The sequence below is a fragment of the Panthera uncia genome, chromosome F2 (genome assembly GCF_023721935.1).
Source record: "Panthera uncia isolate 11264 chromosome F2, Puncia_PCG_1.0, whole genome shotgun sequence".
Lineage (NCBI taxonomy): Eukaryota > Metazoa > Chordata > Mammalia > Carnivora > Felidae > Panthera > Panthera uncia.
The window spans coordinates 79,255,925-79,277,388 of record NC_064812.1 but is presented as its reverse complement, the minus strand read 5'-3'; positions in this window follow the sequence as shown (position 1 = coordinate 79,277,388).

The window sequence follows — 21,464 nt, the reverse complement described above, 5'->3', positions numbered from 1 at the left end:
AACACTCGGTACCAGAGAAGCATATTTTCAGGTGGTACTTTTTGCTACCCTTCACTCCCTGATCTAACGCGGCAGCCAGACCTCTGCCACGTGGGGCAATTCCCAGTCTCCTCTAGTTATTTCTTCCAGGAACGCTGAGCACTTTGTGACATACTATATGCGACTCATTGATCTTATTCATTACCTATCTCCCCTACCAGAATGGATGCTCATGTATAGTAAGGATTTTTTTTCTGTTAGCTCACTACTGCATCAGTACTGTTTTAAACAATCTCTAATACATAGTACACGCTCAATCAACATTGGTTACGTGGGTGTGCTTCTGTTGAATGACTGGTTGATTGTTTTGTTCTTGCCCAGTGGATGTTAGCTACTCTTTGCTCCTGTTTTGTCCCATCATCTCCCCATGTGTCTTTCCTAAATCCACTCCCAATTACTGTTACTTAAAACATTATTGATAAAAAAGTGCATGGAAATGGTAGGTTTTATAAAATGACCATGTATAATCTATCCAATGCAGTTCTTGACAAAATAGAAGGAGAAGCAAAAATGTTATCTTACCGATGATTTAGAATTGGTCTGTTTTTTTCCAGACCGTTGACAACTATCAATATTCTATGTAAATTTTATCCAGTATTTTCCTGGAATGACATAGTTTATGTATAAAGGGAAATATATAAGATGTAACTAAATATCCAATAACAGAAAAGATGAAATAAAGTTTTGCCTAGCTATACTATTGAACTTTTTTTTTTTGATGTTTATTTATTTATTTTGAGAAGGAGAGAGAGAGAGAGTGAGTGAGCAGGGGAGGGGCAAAGAAAGAGGTCATCCCAAGCAGAATCTGCTCTGCCAGCACTGAGCCCGAAGCAGGGCTTGAACTCCTGAACCATGAGATCATGACCTGAGCTGAAATCAAGAGCTGGACACTTAACTGACTGAGCCACCCAGGCACTCTTAGCTATACTATTTAAAATAAACTCAGTGATGTACTTGAGCAAACTTATGCCAGATCACAAGAACGCGTTCTGTGCATTTCTTCCTAAAGCTACATTTACTGACATCATGTTGGTAGCTTGGAATTGGTCAATGTGAGAATATTTACATAAGAAAAACTTTCACATGCTACAGATCACAGCTTCTCTTTTTCAGAATGCTACTAGTCAAACATTTGCCTCAATATTTACCAGCACACCAGTAAAAGTAATTCAATGACATGGAAAGAAAGAGACAGTATGAACAGGCCTATATCTATTAAAGAGATTGAAGCAATAATTAGTTACCTTCCAAAACAGAAAGCACCAGGCCCTGATGAATTCACTAGTGAATTCTACCAAACATTTAAGAAAGGAATTATGTTAATTCTCCGTGATATTTTTCAGTGGATAGAAACAGAGGAAATACTTACTAATTCATTTTATGAGGCCAGTGTTATCCTAATACCAAGACCATGCAAAGATGTAACAAGAAAACTGCAGATCAATATCTCTCATGAACATAGATGCCAAACCTTAACTAAATATTAGCAAATAGAATCCAACAATGTCTAAGAAGAATTATACACTTCAACCAAGTGAAATTTATCCCTGGTATATACATCTGGTTGAATATTTAAAAATTAATTAATGTAATTCATCACAGGAATAGGCTAAAAAAGAAAAGTCACAGAACCTTGCCTAAGTGCACAAAAATTAAATCAAAATGGATCACAGACATAAATGTAAAATCCCAAACCATAAAACTTCTAGAAGAGAACATGGGATAAAAACCTAGAAGTCCTTGTGTGTCAGTGACTTTTTAGATACAACACCAAATGTACACTTTGTGAAAGAAATAATTGATAGGGTAGACTTCATTAAAATTTAAAAATTCTATGGAAGCCAGTATCAAGAGAATGAGAAGACAAGCTACAGAATGGGAGGAAATATTTGCAGAAGACTCATCTCTTAAAGAACTATAAGCCAAAATGTACAAAGAATTCTTAAAACTCAGTAATAAGAAAGCAAACAACCCAATTTCTTTATGGAATGTACATTTGGTATTGTAGCTAAAAAAAGTCATTGACACACTAGGAACTCAATCCTTTTTGGGTTTTTATGGAGGCTTCCTTGCATAGTCAAGTTGATTAAATCATTGGCCATTGGGGATTGATTCAACATCAGCCTCTTCTCCCCTCAGTGGAGGTTGGGGTGGGGAGAGGACTAAAAGTTCTAACCTTCTAATCACATGATTCATTTCAAGGGCAATGAGTCCTCACCATAGGTGCTTTCCAAAGTTACCTCATTAACATAACAAAATACACCTTCTTTACTCTCAGCACTTAGGAAATTCCAAGGGTTTTGGGAGCTGTGAGCCAGGAAATGTGGATGAGAAATATATTTTGTATTTATATGTATTCTTCCTACAAACCACAATATCTCAAGCAGCTTTATTTATAATTGCCCAAACTTGGAAGCAACCCAGGTGTCCATCAGTAGGTGAATGGACAAACTGCTGCACATCCAGACGATGAAATTATTACTCACGGCTGAAAAGAAATGAGCCATGAAGCTATAAAAATATATGGAGGAACTTTAAATGCGTATGACTAAGTGAAAGAAGTCAATCTGAAACAGCTACACATTGTGTAATTCCAACCATAAGACATTCTGGAAAAGGCAAAACTATGGAGACAGTAGAAAGCTCAGTGGTTGCGAGTAGTTTTGGGAAGGGCATGGATAGAAAAAACTTGGTGCCTTTTTAGGACGATAAAGATACTATGTGTGGTACCATAATCAAACAAACATGTGATTATACTTTTGTCCAAACCCATAGAATGTACAAAATCAAGAATCCACTAAGGTGTAGACTGTTGGCTTTGAGTGATTCTGACGTGTCACTTTGGTTCATTGGTTATAACAAATGTGCTACCTGAGTGGGAGATACTGATATTCAGGGGAAGCTATGTACGTATAGGGACATGGGGTACATGTGAATTCTCTGTATCTTCCTCTCAGTTTTGCCGTGAACTTTAAAATTGTCTGAATTTAAAAATATAATATGTAGTGATTATAAAAGTTATTTTCTATAGAATATTTTTTGACGGGGGAAAATACAATTTAAAAATACTATATAAAAAAAGAAAAAAGAAAGTAGTAAAAATAAAGAGTATATTTCCCTATGAAAAAAAATAAAATAGTAAAAACACTATATAAAATTATTCATTACTAAAAAATGTATATTGTAACTACTGAAAATAAATACTTTTTATGATATTAGTGGTTATCTCTGGGTTGTGGGACTGGCTGTGTGTTTTCTTTTTTTCTTTCTCTCCAGTGACAATATACAGTTCATTATCGGAAAATCTTTTCCTTTCACAGCTCTGCTGCATTCTCCTTCCACCTGATTTCTTCCCACGGTCCTCACAATGAATCCCTGATGTGATTTCCTGTGCTTTATTTCCTCCTCGCTGCTTGCTCTTTTCTCTGCTTAGTGCACATCCCCTGTCAAAGAAAAGCCAGAGCTGGACAGTAGTTAAAGTGGTAAAAGTAGATTAAAGTCATGAATATTTCAATAAGGGAAACGAGATCTCAGTATAGAACTGGGCTGAATTCCGAACACAGCATGGACAAGTGGGGATTTATAGCCAAGGACTAGAGTGAATGGAAAATTACTGACAGGAAATTTCAAGGGTAAGGGGGATTCTGGCAACAGCCTTGATGAGACTCTTGTTGAAGGCAGGCCAGGGTGATCAGACATCACCTGAAGGGGTGAGGTCTATTTTGATCAGATATTGAGGGTGAGGATTTTCTTTCAACTGACTTAGAATTCTTGCTACAACTGGGCTCCACAGGACAGAGACGGACGCCCAATTGTGGACCTCCTAGAGCAGAGAGCTCAGAAGAACATGAACAAAATTTGGTCAAGGAGGGTATCTTTGGCAGTTACTCCTGTGCAAAGAAAGAAGATATGTTTTTCTTTCACTTGAGCAGTATGTCAATTTTCAGGTTCAGTTGCCTTTTATTCAGTAAGGGCCAGAAGAACCATCTGTTGGGACTTGGTGGTAAAGGATATTTATGAGCAGTTGGCCATTTAAAGAGGAGAATTTCTATGGCAATAAAAGAAAAAAAAAAAAAGATTGGTGGCTGGAAACCCAGTTTCTGAGTCCAGAGAGCAGCCAGCTGAAAAGACTTACAGATGTTGGGTTGGAAGTATGTTCTGACGGTGGAGTGTGGACAGCACTGACAAGGGAACAGATTTCCTGGTTTGCAGTTTGAATATCCTGGTGATGGCGTATACATCAGGATTAGTCATGCTTATTGGAATAGAGCTTGGAAGCATCCAGCTTCAGCTCACAGAAATCTGTAGACAGTCCCAGTAAAAATCTGAGCAGTTGGGTTTTAGTTGTCAGTGACACCACAAAAGGAAGGTGAAAGAAAAATTGGAAGCATTTGTTCGGAGAGTTGTAGTCACATAATGGAGGAAGCTAGAAGAGTTGAGACCTCATGAGGATTCGATACAGTTTTTCCATTCAAACTTTCCATAAAACTTCCCTTCACCGTTGCCCCTCTTTTTGATTCTGTTTACAAAACTCATCTGGTCTCCTTAGAATTGGCCTGATTATTTACATAGGTGTACCAAGAATGGTAACTCATCACACAAGCCTTTCTTACCCTGCTTTGCTGGAATTTTTCATTTTGAAAAGAAATGTCAGACTAGACTTAGAAGTCTCTAGAGTCTAGGAAGCCAAGCAAGAACTCCCCACCAGACTTCACCTTTCATACCTATTGGTTTAAGTGAATTCTTCTCTCCTCTAGATCTGCCAAATCCCCCAAGGTTCCTGGGCCTGCCAGGAAGTGACCTTCCTCAGTAACCTACAAGGCTGGGAATCCTATAAACCGGGTACCAGTCTAGTTTTTGTAAGAGGGCTTTGTAAGCATTAGCTTCGGAAAGTCCATCTGGTCCCTTAAAACTGATTTATGCACATGGTTCTCAAATAGACTTTCTAGTCAAAGCCTGGGTTATATAACCAATGTTTCAAATTATGTCCTGCAGCAAAGAGAACCAATTCTTATTTAATTAATGCAAATAGGTATATTGTCATGAAAATAAGAATATTCTATAAGAGTTTCCAAATCTTGGAGGATTAAGCAGGGAGGAAATATAAATATTTCCTTTTTGTTTATAGTGGTATAGTCTATAAAATTGCTATAAAGTATTGGTAGCTTAAGAGAAAAGAGGAAGGAGGATTTTTTAGAAAATAGATGAGAAAATAGATCAAGAAAGAACCATCGATGTTCTAAAACCATAATCATCCTTTATCACTTCATTGAGTCCTTATGTAATTAATTCTTGTTCTGCTAGATCTTAGGTTATCAGTTTCATGAAACCATCATCAGCTTCTCTGCTAGAATTCTGGGAATTCTCAGTCCAGTGGTATAGACTCAGAGTAACCTAGGCAACGTCACCACAAAGCATTCTGGCCTGTAGCTAATGGCAAAAACTTTCAGGAGAGTGTCAAAGTAAAGTAATAACTGTCTGTGAATGACAAAAGGCTTAAAATGACCGTGGTTAAAGATTTGATAAAAGTGCATTTGACAAGATAATGTGGTTATTTTTATGGCATATGACATTTTAAATGATAACTGGATTTATAACTGGTAACATTTTACCAAGACATATCATGAGCAGGAAGGTTATTGACAACATTCTCTGAACGTCACACAATTTCTAGAATACCTACATTGATAACATTTATCTGTATAAATACAACCTAGGAAATGTTAAATCATCTTATTTTACTCTATATCTTATGTCATTCAGCATATCAAGTAAACCATATTTTTAATATATCAAGGTGAAAGAATAAATCCTCTGATATTATCCAGAAACCCTTTGGATGATATCAGTGTTAGTTTGAGAACAAGAAGATTTCATTTAGGACTTAATTTGGGGAAGGCAAGACTGTCAAAAAGGTAAAAATCCTTACCTGTTTTAAAGTGAGTAGTCTCACTTCTTTAAATAATCAAGGGCATGAAAAAAAATTATCCTGCTAAGACAAATAATTTTCGTGTTCTAGGAAGGTGACTCAAAAGGTAAAAATGTTTTACACTCTCTTAGAAGACCAATAATCCAAGAAAATTTTATCATTTTAACAGAAAAGACCCAAATTCTAGTTTTTTACCAGTGTGCTTTTATATTAAACATCATAAAAAGAAATTTAAATAAATCCATTCAAATCTTAAGCAGCTTGACCACCACACATTTTTTTTTCCTGCAAACCTTCTATAACTTTCTATGTTTAGTTGGTATATTTTTCCTTTATTTTTCTCTGTCTCATTCTGAAATACCCAGTCATTTTAACTTTAGGACAAAATAACTCTTTTCCCTTTAATGCAAATATATCATTCAAATACATCCTATTTTCCTTGAATACTTTTCATGCAAAACTCTTTCCCCTATTATTTTTGGTAGTTTTATCTTAATATATTGGCTACAGTTTCCAACCGTTGGTAAATCTGACACAGAACATTAGGAGGTAGACTATTCTGAAGTGTCTATGACATATCAGCATTCTGTTTGTAGCATACTAGTGAATTTTATACCATCTCACATTTTTTTAGAGGTTTATTCTTCCTCACAGTACAGTTTTCAACGTAGCAAAAAGACCCCAATGTTTATTAACAGGCATAAATATGTTTAGCTTGTCTTTATCATAGAACAATGATATGCCAGAAGTACTTAAACTTAAATCCATGCTCAGTTATTGTGTTGCAGAAGTTTATCTTACTTTGACATGATCTATGTTCTAAATGCATATTTCTTAATGTAATTCAGCCTATGTGTAAGGGTGCATGTTACGGAAAGATTTTGGAGACTGGTTGTTTTGTTTGTGTTTTTATTTTTTGGTCAAACATAATATCAAACAAACTTAGCCACCATCTCAAGCTATTTCCCAGTTAACTCTTTTTACAGTATATGCATGTTAGAAAAGTGTCACAAATGCAAAAAACCTAAAAAGTTAAATATACGGGTTTTTGTTTTATTACTGTGCCTGACATGAATGAGGTAACGGATATTAAGCAATTCTCTTTTTTTACTGCATCTTTAGTATACTTATGTTCATACGTTGAATTTATAATTTTTATAACCATAAACATCTAGTTTAGAATCATAAATAAATTTATCTCACTAATAAACCCAAATAGAATAAGTATATATGATTATATAGTACTTATTGCTAACTCAGAAGATGAAGCTATTTTTCTTAAATTATGAAACTAATGCTATTTACCCAAGATTTACCAAAGTTGTGTGAACTTGAAAAGCATTCAGGTTAGTTTCTATACTTCTGGAATTGAAGGAATGTTTACTTTATATAAGTGCCTATCTATATCTAAGCCAGTTTGAATAGACTCTGTAACTCATTTTGTAAATTTGGTAATACCATCTGGAGATAAGAATATATCATGTATACATAGTATACATATTTGATGCCCATAGACACACTGATAGATGCAAACCAAGCTCTTATAGCTTTTATTCTAGAATGTGAGCCATGAGCCAGACAAACATAGTAATAAACCCTCATCTTTGCGCCACTTTATACATTTTACCTGAATTTATGGCAAATGGTACAAGCTGAGGTTACCTCTTCAATGTGAGGGCTAAAGTTTTTTACCGAGATTTTTACAGGAGACTTTTAAGATTTTCTTTGGCTGTGTGACCTTATGGTGGCTGTGGACTGTGTGTGCACTTCTACATGAGACATGGAGAGGACATGAGACATGGAGAGGACATCTAGTGGTCTCCAGGCCCCATCTGAGTGGACACAATATCCAGTCTACTTCCGATTAGCCTTTTCCCCTCTTTTCAGCGTGCAGTGGTTGCTGCTAGGGTCCCCAAGTCCCTGGAGAGACCTCATGGGGGAGAGATCCTGATGGGGGAGCAGGTTCAGGTGGCTGGAGGCAGCTGTAGGGCTGACAGTGTGGACAGAAGGATGCAGGAGGGATGTTAAAGGGGGGGTGCATATCAAAGAATTCAAGGGCACTGCAGGGAAGAGGGAGGTGGATAAAGGAGGAAGAAGGAGATGTGTGGGAAGGGAGAGACCTTAGAGAAGCCAGTTTCAGGAAATCTTAAGTTTCCCAAGGAGTCCACTTATACTCTGTATCATCCTTAGTAAAATTGTGCTTACGAGAAAAGGAACACACAGCTGGTGGAGCATATAGTCGGCAGAGGTTTGAGAAGGGCGTTGTGTCAGCCAAGAAGCTCCTGTTCTTAAGTAATGGCACCCTTGCACTTATGAACAGAGAAACAGGAGACTCTAACCTGACTTCTGAACCACTCACACACAGAGAAATTTAGGGCTATTCTAGCCTCTGTTAATCTGGGCCTCCAGTACAGCTCGGATTTTGCTCTAAGAATTTTAAGGATCAGATTATTTTAAGAATATCCTGCTGTGTTCCAGTGGGCTGCCATCCGGAGTCTTGGCTCAAGAGTGAGGCTCACCAGTGAATCCATATCAGTCAGCCAAGAGTGAAGGCAGGCTTTTTGAAAAGTGCACATTTGGGGTCCTGGGCCACAGGTCCGGGTGTCTGATGATGACTCTCATTCTAAACAATCTGTGGGCACCACAACTGTCAAAGTAAACCAGAGCTGGACAGTAGCTAATGTAATAAAACAGATTCTACTCCTACACTAGGAGAAGAGACCTCACTGTAGAACTGGGCCTGGTTCTGAATGCAGTGTGGACAAGTGGGATGTATGGTCAAGCAGCAGTGGAGCCCCGGGGACAGAAAATTGCTAAGAGGAAACATTAGAGGCAAAGGGGGATTTCTACTAAATTAGCCTGACAGGATTCTTGTTGAAGGCAGGCTGGAGTGACCAGATCTCCCAGGAGGATGGTGGGGTGGAGAAATTTGGTCAGGTATCCAGAATGAACAGATTTCAAGGGTGAGGGTCCTCTCCACACTGACTTAGTAGGGTTCTTGCTAAAACCGACCTCTGCAGGGTTGGAGACAGAAGCCCACGGCTGGGCCTAGGTACGCCGAGGGCTCAGGTCTCCTAAGAACATGACTAAAGTTTGGTTGAGGAGAACATTTGTCATTTCCACATTCCCTTGCTCTGACTCCTTTAGATTCTCCTTTCAAAGGTAGTCTGTGGTCGGTTTCCTCCAGCACGTGTGCTCCAAGGCTGTCCTTCCCCGGCCCTCCCACCCTGGCCCTGGGTGGGTGCCTCCTTGGAACACGTTAGATGGGAGGCAGCTGGTTCCTAACTTGTCCGTCTCCTCTCTCGTGACCATTTGTGGAATCACTGTGGGATTTGTACCCCCGGTAAAATACCGAAAACAGAAAATATTCAATACACGTGTGGTAAAATAACAAATAATGAATGGATATCATCATAGTAGAAGTATAATCATCACAGTAGTTAATAAGGTATTATAAGTAATTGACTCTATAAAATCTAGCAAGCAAAACAAAACATATACTACTGAGGAATATGAGAAAGAGCTTTGTAGAGGTTACCCAAGTGAAGGAAACCCTTGTGCTTTTTACTTTTTGGAAATCAAGATGAGGTTAAATAGTTCTTTAGCCATTGCTCCCATCATTTTAAGATGAAAAATAGCTTTTCTTTTGTCAACTTTTTCTGTTTTGGAAACTAGATTGGAAATGCCTCATGCACTAAAATCGAAAAACATGTTGCTACTTTCTTGTAAGCAAATGTGACTATAAATCAAATCTGTATTTTTTTCCTGTTAGGAATAAAACTATTAAGTTAGGTAACACACACAGTCATGCACTTGCAAATTGCTGGTGAGACCATATGGCGAGACTCACTAGACAAATTTCATGAAAGCAGACTGACCAGGGCCTCCATCTTAGAGATTTAAGATAGAAGTAAAAAATTAAGGGGCGCCTGGGTGGCGCCGTCGGTTAAGCGTCCGACTTCAGCCAGGTCACGATCTCGCGGTCCGTGAGTTCGAGCCCCGCGTCGGGCTCTGGGCTGACGGCTCGGAGCCTGGAGCCTGCTTCCGATTCTGTGTCTCCCTCTCTCTCTGCCCCTCCCCCGTTCATGCTCTGTCTCTCTCTGTCCCAACAATAAATAAACGTTGAAAAAAAAAAATTAAAATGGCTTTGACTCCATTCTGCAAGATACATTTGAGTAACCTGTTCAGGTTGTCTCTTGCCAAATAACAAAATTACCCTTCAAATCTAATGCTTTAAAACAACCACCATGTTATTATATCTAATGACAGTGCGCTTCAAGAATTCAGGTAGAGCTTAAATGGGTAACTGTGTTGCTCCACCTGTTCTCAGTTGTGGTTACAATGTGTTCAGTTGGTGGCTGAACTGGGCTACAGAGTCCAAAAAGACTCTACTCCTGGTACTGCTTGGTACCATGGCAAGAATGGCTAGAAACTACACCCTCTTTTTGAAACACTTGCACCCCCTTTATGAAGCCTAGACTTTGCATATAGTTCTTTAGCTGGGCAGTTGTCTTACATCAAATTTCAGGAATCCAAGGGAGAGCATTCCAAGAGCTAAGAAGTGGAGGCAACCAATGTTTTAAGGCCTGGTCACAGAAATGGGTACAGTGTACCTAACTCTGTGTTCTACTATCCAAAGGGGTCACAGAGATTGCCCAGCTTCAGATGGATGGGATCTATATCCCAACTCCTGAGGGAACAATGTGGAAGAATCTAGAGATAAATTTTTTTAATGTTTATTTATTTATTTTAAGGTGGAGAGAGAGTGCAAGTAGGGGACAGACAGAGAGGGAGAGAGAGAGAGAGAGAGAGAGAGAGAATCCCAAGCAGGCTCCATGCTGTCAGCACAGAACCCAGTGTGGGGCTCAGTCTCAGGAAATGTGAGATCATGACCTGAACCGAAATCAAGAGTTGAATATCTAACTCACGGAGCCACCCCTGTGCCCCTATATCTATTTTTTATCCACCGCATATGCACAAACTTCATTTAAGAGATAATTAACTTTGAATTCAGGAGAACATCCTGGAACTAATTAAAGTGAGAGGAATTATTCAGAAATATATAGGGTAAAGCTTCACTTGATAAATTTTCTGTCTTCTGGTAGACATAAATGTCAGTGATAAAATATTAAAATGGTAAGAACTGATGTATTTGTTCTATTCCATTAAAAATGATATCATTGCTGAAAAATATTTCTGTATATTTCTCATCTTCTTTATCCATTCATCTATCAATGGACACTTCTCTTAAATACAGAGGACAAACTGATGGTTACCAGAGGAGAGGTGGGTGGGAGGATGGGTGAAATAGGTGAAAGGGGTTAGTAGGCTTGTCATGATGAACACTGAGTAAAGTATAAAATTGTTGAATTACTATATTGTACACTTGAAACTAACATAACACTGTATGTTAACTACACTGGGAATTACAAGACAAAAGAGACTTATAAGTACTATATGTACTGTATATTTATCACATATCTGAGAATACTTCATTAGAAAATTTTTAATAATAAAAATACTTAAATTTTTAAAAATATTATTTCCTTGCTAATATTTATATGATTCCTAGAAACTTAAACTATGAAAAAGTATAGCAAGGTGGGCTCCCTAGTTTTATGTGTATAATTTCACTTTTGAGTACATTTTTGAAAGTCCAATATCAGAAAATTAAACAGAAAATGACAGGTTAGCATCATGGTTAAGAGCTTGAGCTGTAGATTCAGACAGACATGGATTTCTTTCTTTTGGTCAAGTAATATATCCTTGACGATCTTCCATTGTGAATGAGGAAATAATAGTAACTACCATCAAAAATGTTTTATTATTAAATGAGGATATATATAAATTACTTAACATAACGCTGACATATAGACACTCAATAAATAATATTATTTTTACAACTGATGGGGGAAGAGACCAAGGAAAGGTATAAAATTCTAAATTATGGTTCACACAGTTAATAATTTCTTCAGACTCAGTCTCTTTGACAAGAAAACTGAATAGCGCAACCCAGGCATCTTCCCTTTCTGTGTGTTAACTGCTTGTATAGTTTCATAGGATGCTGTTAAAAAGTACAACAAATTGGTGCATTGAAACAACAGGAATTTATTTTCTCACTGGGTTATAGACTAGAAGTCCAAAGTCAAGGTGTCAGCACGGTCATGATCCTGCTGAGACTGAGTAGAATTTTCTCTTGCCTTTGCCCATCTTCTGACAGTGGCCAGGGATCAGGGATCATTGGGCTTCTCCGGTTTGCAGCTACATCACTGCAGTGTCTAAATCTATCATTACTTGGTGTGCCACTGAGTTTCCCTGTCTTCATGTGGTGTTTTTTCATCTTCTAAAGCTACTAATCATATTGAATTAGGGCACACCTATTGACATCCTAATTTGATTGCAACTGTGAGATTCTATTTCCAAATAAGGTCAACATTCACAGGTAGTTGGGGTTGGAACTTCAACTTAACATTTGCTGGGGAGAGAATTCAACCCATAGCAGTCCACTCTCTTGCTCTCTAAACATTATATCTTTCCCATGTGCAGAATACATTCACCCATCCCAACACCCCAAAAAGCATTAACCAAATTCAGGGTCAATTCTAGGTCTCAAACCTTACCTGTATCTAATCAACTAAAAAGCTCCCAAATATCATTTTGTAATCATCTAAATCAGTTTTGAAAGAGGCCTGGGATATAGTTTATCCCAGGCAGTATATTTTAGCATCAGTAAACCTATAAAACAAAACAATTCACTTGCTTCCAAAATGGAATGGTGGGAGAGGCATAGGGTAGACATTTCCATTCTAAAAGAGAGAAATTAGAAGGATGAAAGGTGTTATGGGTACCAAGCAAGTCCAAAACTTAGCAGGAATAATTACTTTAGATTTCCGGGTCTGAGAGTAATCACCTGCATTTCAGTGTTTTTTCTCTTGACCTGAGGAGGTCATGTTGACTCAAATCTTTTTTGAGGTTTGGGCCTCAGAGCCATTCTTCTTTTGCCTTGTCCCATCTCTGTCTTTTTCAGACCAGGCTGGAAATGTTTCTGATGGTATAAAATTCTCATAAACCTTGTCTATCTACTGTGCAATTGATGGCAAGGGTCAAGCCATCAGGTGAAAGTTCTCCACAGATAATTGCATACCTATTCCTGGCTTCTGATGAGATGGTTGATGGGATCCAAGAATATCACAACTAGTCTCTTTAGAAAATGCTTGTGCCCCCACAGCCTTCCACCCATCTCCGAGGAGACACTGAGACTATCTGGCTGTGTTGGGAATTTTCCAAGTCATCAATGCTGGTTATTTTTTTCTTAGTAGTTTCTTCCTCACTTTATCTCTTTTCTCTCACAATTACCTGTAGGCATCAAGGAGAAAGAAGGCTTCACCTTTCATACTTTGCTTGGAAATCTTCTCAGGCATATGTCCACATTCATCACTTACGAGTTCTGCTTTCACAGAACAGTGGAACGTAAGTCAGCCAAGACCCTCGCCACCTTATAATGAGGACTGTCTTTCTTTATTTTACAAAACATGCCCACCATCCCTGTCTGAGATATCATCAGAACCACCTGTAATGTTCAGATTTTGATCAGTATTCTTGTTCATGATGATATATATAGTCTCTAAGAAAATAGAAAGCTCTTTCTCCAGTTCTTTTCCTTTTTTTTTTTCTTCCTGAGCCGTCACCAGAATCACATCTAAATTTCTACCAACAGTCTTGTCAAGGCAAGCTAGGTTTTTTCCTATTAAATATCTCCAAACTCTTCCAGCGTCTACTTTTCACCCAGCTTCAAGATCACTTCCAAGGTTTTCATTGTTTGTTAGAGCAGCGCCCCACTTCCTGATACCAAAATACATATTGGTTTTCAGGGCTGCTGTTACAAATTTAGTACATGCTAACGACCTTATATCAACTTATTACTGCAAGACCTTATTTCCAAATAAGGTCATGTTTATGTGAACTAGGGGTTAAGACTGAAACATATCTTTTTGATAGACACAGTTCAAACCATAACATTGTCTTAATCAGATCACATCCCAAGGAGTGAAGATATAGAACCATGCAATGTTAAATTCTAGTTTGATATTGGTTAGGTGACTGGAGTGGAATTTTAGGAAACAAGACTGTCTTGTCCACACTGGTGAAGAAGAATGGTATTCTTCAACGTTTTTTTTTTTTATTTATTTATTTATTTTTGGGACAGAGAGAGACAGAGCATGAACGGGGGAGGGGCAGAGAGAGAGGGAGACACAGAATCGGAAACAGGCTCCAGGCTCCGAGCCATCAGTCCAGAGCCTGACGCGGGGCTCGAACTCACGGACCGCGAGATCGTGACCTGGCTGAAGTCGGACGCTTAACCGACTGCGCCACCCAGGCGCCCCAAGAATGGTATTCTTGAGTCTATAAAAATCACCAGCTGGAAGCCTGTCTACTTTCAACAAACACTAATCCCATGAAGTGTTAGGAAGTTTCTAGCAGGTCAAGAGGCTGGCACCATGAACACGGGCCAGCAAAACCACATGTGACTTTAGCTGGAGTCAAGCCCTTTTCCTTAATGGTGTAATTTGGCCATGCTATTTCTTAAGTAACATACTTTTTAACAACTAAATTGAAAGTTGGAAGGTTGGTTGGGTTACATATACTAATAACACATTAGTGTTGGATTCTATGAAAATGGATGACTGCCAATACAGCAGAAAAGTCAGAAATAAAATTGTTTCCTTCCTAGAAGAATTGCTTTGGATGGACTATGAAAGGACTTCACAAAATTATATTAATTACTATGCAACCAAAATTAAAAAAGAAAAACTATGAAAGGTAAGTTCAAATTAGGAAATAAAAGTTGACATCTTCTTAGGCCTACATATTCTATTATGTATCATAAAAACCTTAAGGTTCTTGGGTGTTTCAACTAACTTAAGACTTTCAGCTTTGTCTCTGAAAATTTTTTTAATGTTTATTTTTGAGAAAGAGAGAGAGAGTGCGAGCAGGATAGGGGCAGAGAGAGAGAGGGAGGCACAAAGTCTAAATCAGGTTCCAGGCTCTGAGCTTTCAGCACAGAGCCTGATTCGGGGCTTGAACCCACCAACCATGAGATCCTGACCTGAGCAGAAGTCGGACGCTTAACCGACTGAGCCACCCAGACGCCCCTGTCTCTGAATTTTTAATTCGATAATTATAGGCACCTTGGTTTCCTATGTAGATTATAGTAATTCAACTCTTGTACTCCTGGGATATACTATTTTGAGTTCCTTAGAAAAAGAAATTTTGGAGAATCACTACAAATTATACATCTCTGTTATTTACAATGTCGTCTGTATTCACAATTTGAAAGTAGTAGTGACTCAGGAGATTTCCAGTACCACATTTTTTCTTGGACTTTCCTCCAAATACATAAGTATATTTAAATTAAAATTATCAATAGCTATCGCCAATTTAAAGGGGAAAATACGGATTCGGCAATTTAGTTATTAGTGACACGAACTTTGGAAATTCAGCATTGACACCATGTTTCGAAGTACAGAAATTTTATCAGAATGAAATGACCATCTTTTCTGCCTCTGGCTTAACCTCTGTATATATTCCCTGATGTGCTGCTGGCTTTTGCTGATTGACAGATTGCAAATGCACGGTGAGACATCCAAACACATATTTTGGCTACAAAGAAGAAAAGATGCGGAAAGAATTAATCTGTGTTCAATTTGGCAGCTCTGGGTAGTATCATTGTTGCATCCTCTATTTATTCCTCCCTCATCTGATTGGCATGTTTTCGAGTTATCATCCAGGGCAGGATATCTGAAGGAAAGTTTTCTGGCACTCAGCTTATTTAGATCATTTTACCTCTCCACAAATTCGTATTTTATTATACAGGATATTCCTAAAACAGAAGCCCCATATCCTAACTTGTTCAGAGTAATAATGAATATTCTTTTTTTTTCTTTTTTGAGGACAACAATCAATTCAAATCAATTTAATTTTCCAATACTTGATTACTCATATCATGATGACTAGGCATATTTCATAGAACATTCTGAGATATATCTCTTCAACTTTCATTCCCTAGTATTTTTAACATCTTTAAGTTATGATTTATGTACCATAAAATTCACCTATGTAATGGACCATTCACACATTTTTAGTAAATTTATAGTGGTGTGCAGCAATCATTTCAATAAATTTTTAGATCAGGTCCATCATCTTGAAAAGGTTGCTAATGTCCTTTTGGAGTCAGTTGTTACTTGCAACACCATCAGTTTTGATGTGTGTCTAATACATTTTTGCCTAATTTAATGTCATAAAGGTTTTCTCCTCTGTGTGTGTGTGTGTGTGTGTGTGTGTGTGTGTGTGTGTGTGTGTTTAAGCCTTACAGTCTTATAATTTTCACTTTTGCCTTTAGGTCTTTTATTAATTTTGAGTTAATATACTTTATGGTGTGAGGGTAAGGGCTTATATATGTTTATATATTTCTATTTACATATATTCATATATGTGCCTGCATATGTATATGTACATGCATATATGCATATGTATACATATATATAGATTACCAATTGTTGAAGGAACTTTCTTTCATTCATTGAATTGTCATTGCAAGTTTGTCAAAAATTGTTTGAAAATAAATGTAAAGATTTACTGGTGAACTCTCAGTTTCAATGATTCATATTAAATCTTTCGATGGTACCACACTGCCTTGGTTTTTGTAGCATTATTGTAGGTTTCAAAATTGAGTACGGTACATCTTCCACAATAGTTCTTCTTTTACAAAAATTATTTTCACCATTTGCTCCTTTGCATTTCCATGTAAGTTTTATGCTTAGTTTGTCAATTTCTATGATACTGTAAATGCCTACTGGGGTTTTGAAAGAGATTGCAATGAAAAAATAGGTACATTTGCAGAGAATTGCCTTCTTAACAACATTCAGTGTTCATTCCATGACTGTGGAGTATCCCTGTGTTTATTTTGATCTGCTTTAATATTTGTTAGCAAAGCTTTATGGATTTCAGTGTATAGTTTTAATTTTTTGGTTAATTTATTTCTAGATATATCTTAATTTTGGTTGCTATTGCTAATGGCATTTTTAAATTTTATTTTTGTTTCTAATGTTATTAATATAGAAACAATTTATATTCATGCTGATCTTTTTAACCTATGACCTTGCTAAACTTGTTTATTAGTTCTATTAGTTTTATTGTAGATTCTGTAGTTTTACTGTAGTTCTGTAGTTTTATTGTAGATTATATATTTTTTACATAAGGTGTCATGTTATTTACAAATAAGATCGTTTTATTCCTTCCTTTCCAATCTGGGTGCATGCATTCAATTATTCATTCATTCATTCGTTCATTCATTCATTCATTTATTGCCTTATTGCATTGGTTAGACCTAAAGCAAAATGTTGAATATAAGTGATGAAAATTGATAGTCTTACCTTGCCCTGAATTTAAGGAGAAAAATTGACTCTTTCATATTAAGTATGATGTTAATCTTAGGCTTTTCAGAGATGCCCCTCATGAGTTGTATAATTTCTATTTTAGTCCTAGTTTGTAGAGGTTGTTTTGTCATGAACTGGATTTTGTAAAATTTGTTTGCATCTATGAGGTGATTACATGTTTTTTATCATTTATTCTGTTACTGTCACTTAATACATTGATTTTTGGATGTTAAATTAACCTTGCATTCCTGACTCGGTTATGATATGTAAGTTTTTGAATAAGTTGTTAAATTTGGTTTCTTAATATTTTGTTAAGGACTTTTGTGTCTGTGTTCAAGAGGAATGACGTTCTATAGTATCCTTTTCTTGTGACATTTTTGTCTGATTTGTTATTACAGTGTCCTGGAATCTAGAAAGAGTTGAGAAGTGTTCTCCACTGTTTTCTAAAAGACTGTGAACGTTACGGTTAATTATTTAATATGTGATAGAATTCTGAGTGAAGCTATTTGGTAGGCTTTCTTTGTGGGAAGACTTTAGTTACTAACGAGTAACATAATAAGTAATAATCTACTGGGACGCCTGGGTGGCTCAGTTGATTAAGTGTCCGAGTTCGGCTTGGGTCATGATCTCGTAGTCTGTGGGTTTGCGCCCCGCATCGGGCTCTGTGCTGACAGCTCAGAGCCTGGAGCCTGCTTCGGATTCTGTGCCTCGCTCTCTCTCTGCCCCTCCCCTGCTCAGCTCTGTCTCTCTCTCTCTCAAAAATAAATAAAACATTTTTTAAAAAATTTAAAAAAAGTAACAATCTACTTAGATGATTTTCTTTAGTGAGTCAGTTTGCATAGTTTGTGTCTTTCTAGATACCATTTACTTCATCTAAATTGTCTAATTTGTTGACATTCACTTGTTTTAATTGCCCCTGACAAACCTTTTGCTTTCAGTAAAAAGTTAGCAGTGACGTTTGCTCTTTCTTTTCTACTTTTGTGGACAGTCTACACGTGTCGTTCCTTTTTTTTTTTTTTTTTAATCCTTTTAATGAATGAACATTGGTTTCATTGATTTTCTATCGTGTTTGTTGTTGTTAATTTCTGCTCTAGAATTTATTATTTCCTTCTGTTTGCTTGATTGGAGTTTAGTTGAGTTCTTTCCTAGTTATTTAAATGAAAGCTTAGGTTAGAAACTTTTTACCTTTTTTCTTTCTTGATATAGTATTTTTTTTTAATGTTTATTTATTTTTGAGACACAGAGAGACAGAGCAAACGGGGGAGGGTCAGAGAGAGAGGGAGACACAGAATCGGAAGCAGGCTCCAGGCTCTGAGCTGTCAGCACAGAGCGTGACACGGGGCTCGAACTCACGGACCGTGAGCCGAAGTCAGCCACTTAACCGACTGAGCCACCCAGGCGCCCCTCTTGATATAGTATTAAAAATATAATTTTTTTTCTAAATATGGTTTAGCTGCATTTTGTAAGGTCTATATGCTGTTTCATTTTCATTCAAGAAAAAAACTATTTTTCAAGTTTTATTTGTAATTTCCTTTTGACGTATGCATTATCACAACTGTTTTGCTTAATTTCTAAATATTCATGGTTTCCCAATTTTATTCTTGTGGTGGATCTCTAATTCCTTTTTTTATTGCCAGAGAATATACTTTACATGATGTTAATCTTTATTACATTTAATAAGTCTTTTTTAGCATACTTGGATAAAATCTACCATTAGAATTTTCCATGTGGACTTTAAAAAAAATTAGGGCTCTCTGTTGTCAGCGAGACCCTGTTTGAGATCCTCTATTTCCTTCTCTCTCTGTCCCTCCCTTGCTCATGCATGTACATGCAGGCACACGCTCTCTCTTTCAAAAGTAAGTCACTATCAAAAAAATTATCAAAAAACTAGAATGTCCATCTTTAATCATTGGATGGAGTTTTTAAAGTGTCCACCAGGTAAAATTCATTGATGTTTCCCAGTTTTCTACAGATTTCTTTTTTTTTTTTTTAATCTTGTTTGATTAATTGTTTGGAAAGGATAGTTGAAGACCTCATATTTTGGGACTCTGTTAAGTATATATGATTGTATAATTTTTAAGTTTTTGTGTATAATGACAAATTTATCATTATGGAACATCACTGTTTTCTCTTGATTACAAGAGAATTTCTTGTTTTAAAACCTATTTTGTCTGATGCTAATAAAACCAGTCCAGCTTTCTGATGGTTACTATTTGCATGGTGTATCGCTTGTTATTTTTTCTTTCCCAATCTATTTATGTCCTTGAATTGAAGATGTGTTTCTTATTGACAAAGTATAGTTGCAACTTGATTTTTAATCAGGACTGACAAGTCTGGTTCTTGAATAGGGTATTTAGTCCATTCATATTTCATGTTAATATCATATTCTATTTGCCTACCATTTTTTACTTATTTTGTGACGATTTCATGTCTTTTCAGCTTCTCTGTTCCCCTTTAATATCTCCTTTTGTGCTAAGCATTTTTAGTCTGATTTTTATCTGTTTATATTTTTACTACCTTATTTTGAATCATTTTCTTAGTGTTCATCTATGGTAGGGGCTGGAAGACTTTTTTCTGTAAAGGATTACATAATATATAATTTAGACTTTGTGGACCATATGTTCTTTATTGCAACTGATCATATCTTCCATTGTAGTGTAAAGGTAGGCACAGCCAATATATTAAGGAAAAGCATGGTTATTTTTCAATAAAAATTTAGATATAAAACTGACTATGGGCCAAATCTGATTTGTGGGTCAAATCTCGCTCTCCTAAGTCCTAGGGATTGCACTGTGTGCATTAATTTGTTAAAATATACTTCACAACTATAATAGCCTCCTTATGATAAAATACAGAAAATTTGCTATATTTCCTCATTCCCCTCCTCCTTTGTTATTTCATAATATAAATAACATATATTATATCTTTATGTTAATAAATCCCAAAATACACTATAATAATTTTTATTTCATATCATCTTATGATTTTAAATAACTAAATAGAAGAAATGAGAATATATATTTATAGATTAGTTTATATAAACCCACTCTGGATTACCATCCCAGAAATCTTAAAATTTCTTTCTGTCAACTTTAATTGCTATTTCACTTTTTCCTTTTAGGCTAAAGGATTTATTTTAGTATTTCTTATAAGTCAGGTCTGGTAGTAACATATTTCCTTGGGATTCTTTCTCCCTGAGAATGTCTATATACTCTGTCTTCATTTTTGTAGATGAGTTTTAGCAGTTATACAATTCTTGGTTGACAATATTTTTGTCATCAATTTGAATATAAAACACTGGTTTTTGCCTGTTATTTCCATTGTCAGACATTAATCATGTTGTATATGATTGATCATTTATTTCCTGCTGTTACCAAGTTTTTCTCTTTTTCTTTGGTTTTCAACAGTTTGATTGATGTGTCTGTATATTATGTCTTTATTTGGGACTTATTTGGCCTCTTAAATCTGTAGATTGAAGTTTTCTATAATACTTGTAAAGTTTGAATTAATATTTCTTCATGTATTTTTCCTCCTTTTTCTCTTTCTCCTTTCCTCCTGTGGCTCAACTTCACGTATTTTCCTCTGCTTGCAATTTTCTCACAGGTTTCTGAAGTTTCGTTCGTTTTTATTTAATCTTCTTTCTCCTTGTTCTTCAGATCATATAAATCAGTTTGCCTTATCTTCAAGTTCATGGTTTCTTTCTCTTCTCCTCTTAAATTTTCTGTTAAACTCTTTATCTTAACCATTATGCCTTTTTAACTCCAGAATTTCCAATTAAATTTTAAATCATTTCTATGCTTGTTGAGACTCTCAATTTGTTGAATTATTGTTGTTCTACTTTAATTCTTTAGATATTATTTTCTGTAACTCTTCAAACATATTTATAAAAGCTGCCTTGATGTCTTGGCTGAGTCGCACATCTCCGTGGTCAGAAGAAACATATAGACTTTTTTTTTCTTCTTCTAAGTACTGATCATAGTATATTGTTTTATTTTTTTGTGTTTAATTTTTTTTGGCATATTAATGAGCATTTTGATTTTTACTGGAGCAACTCTGAATTC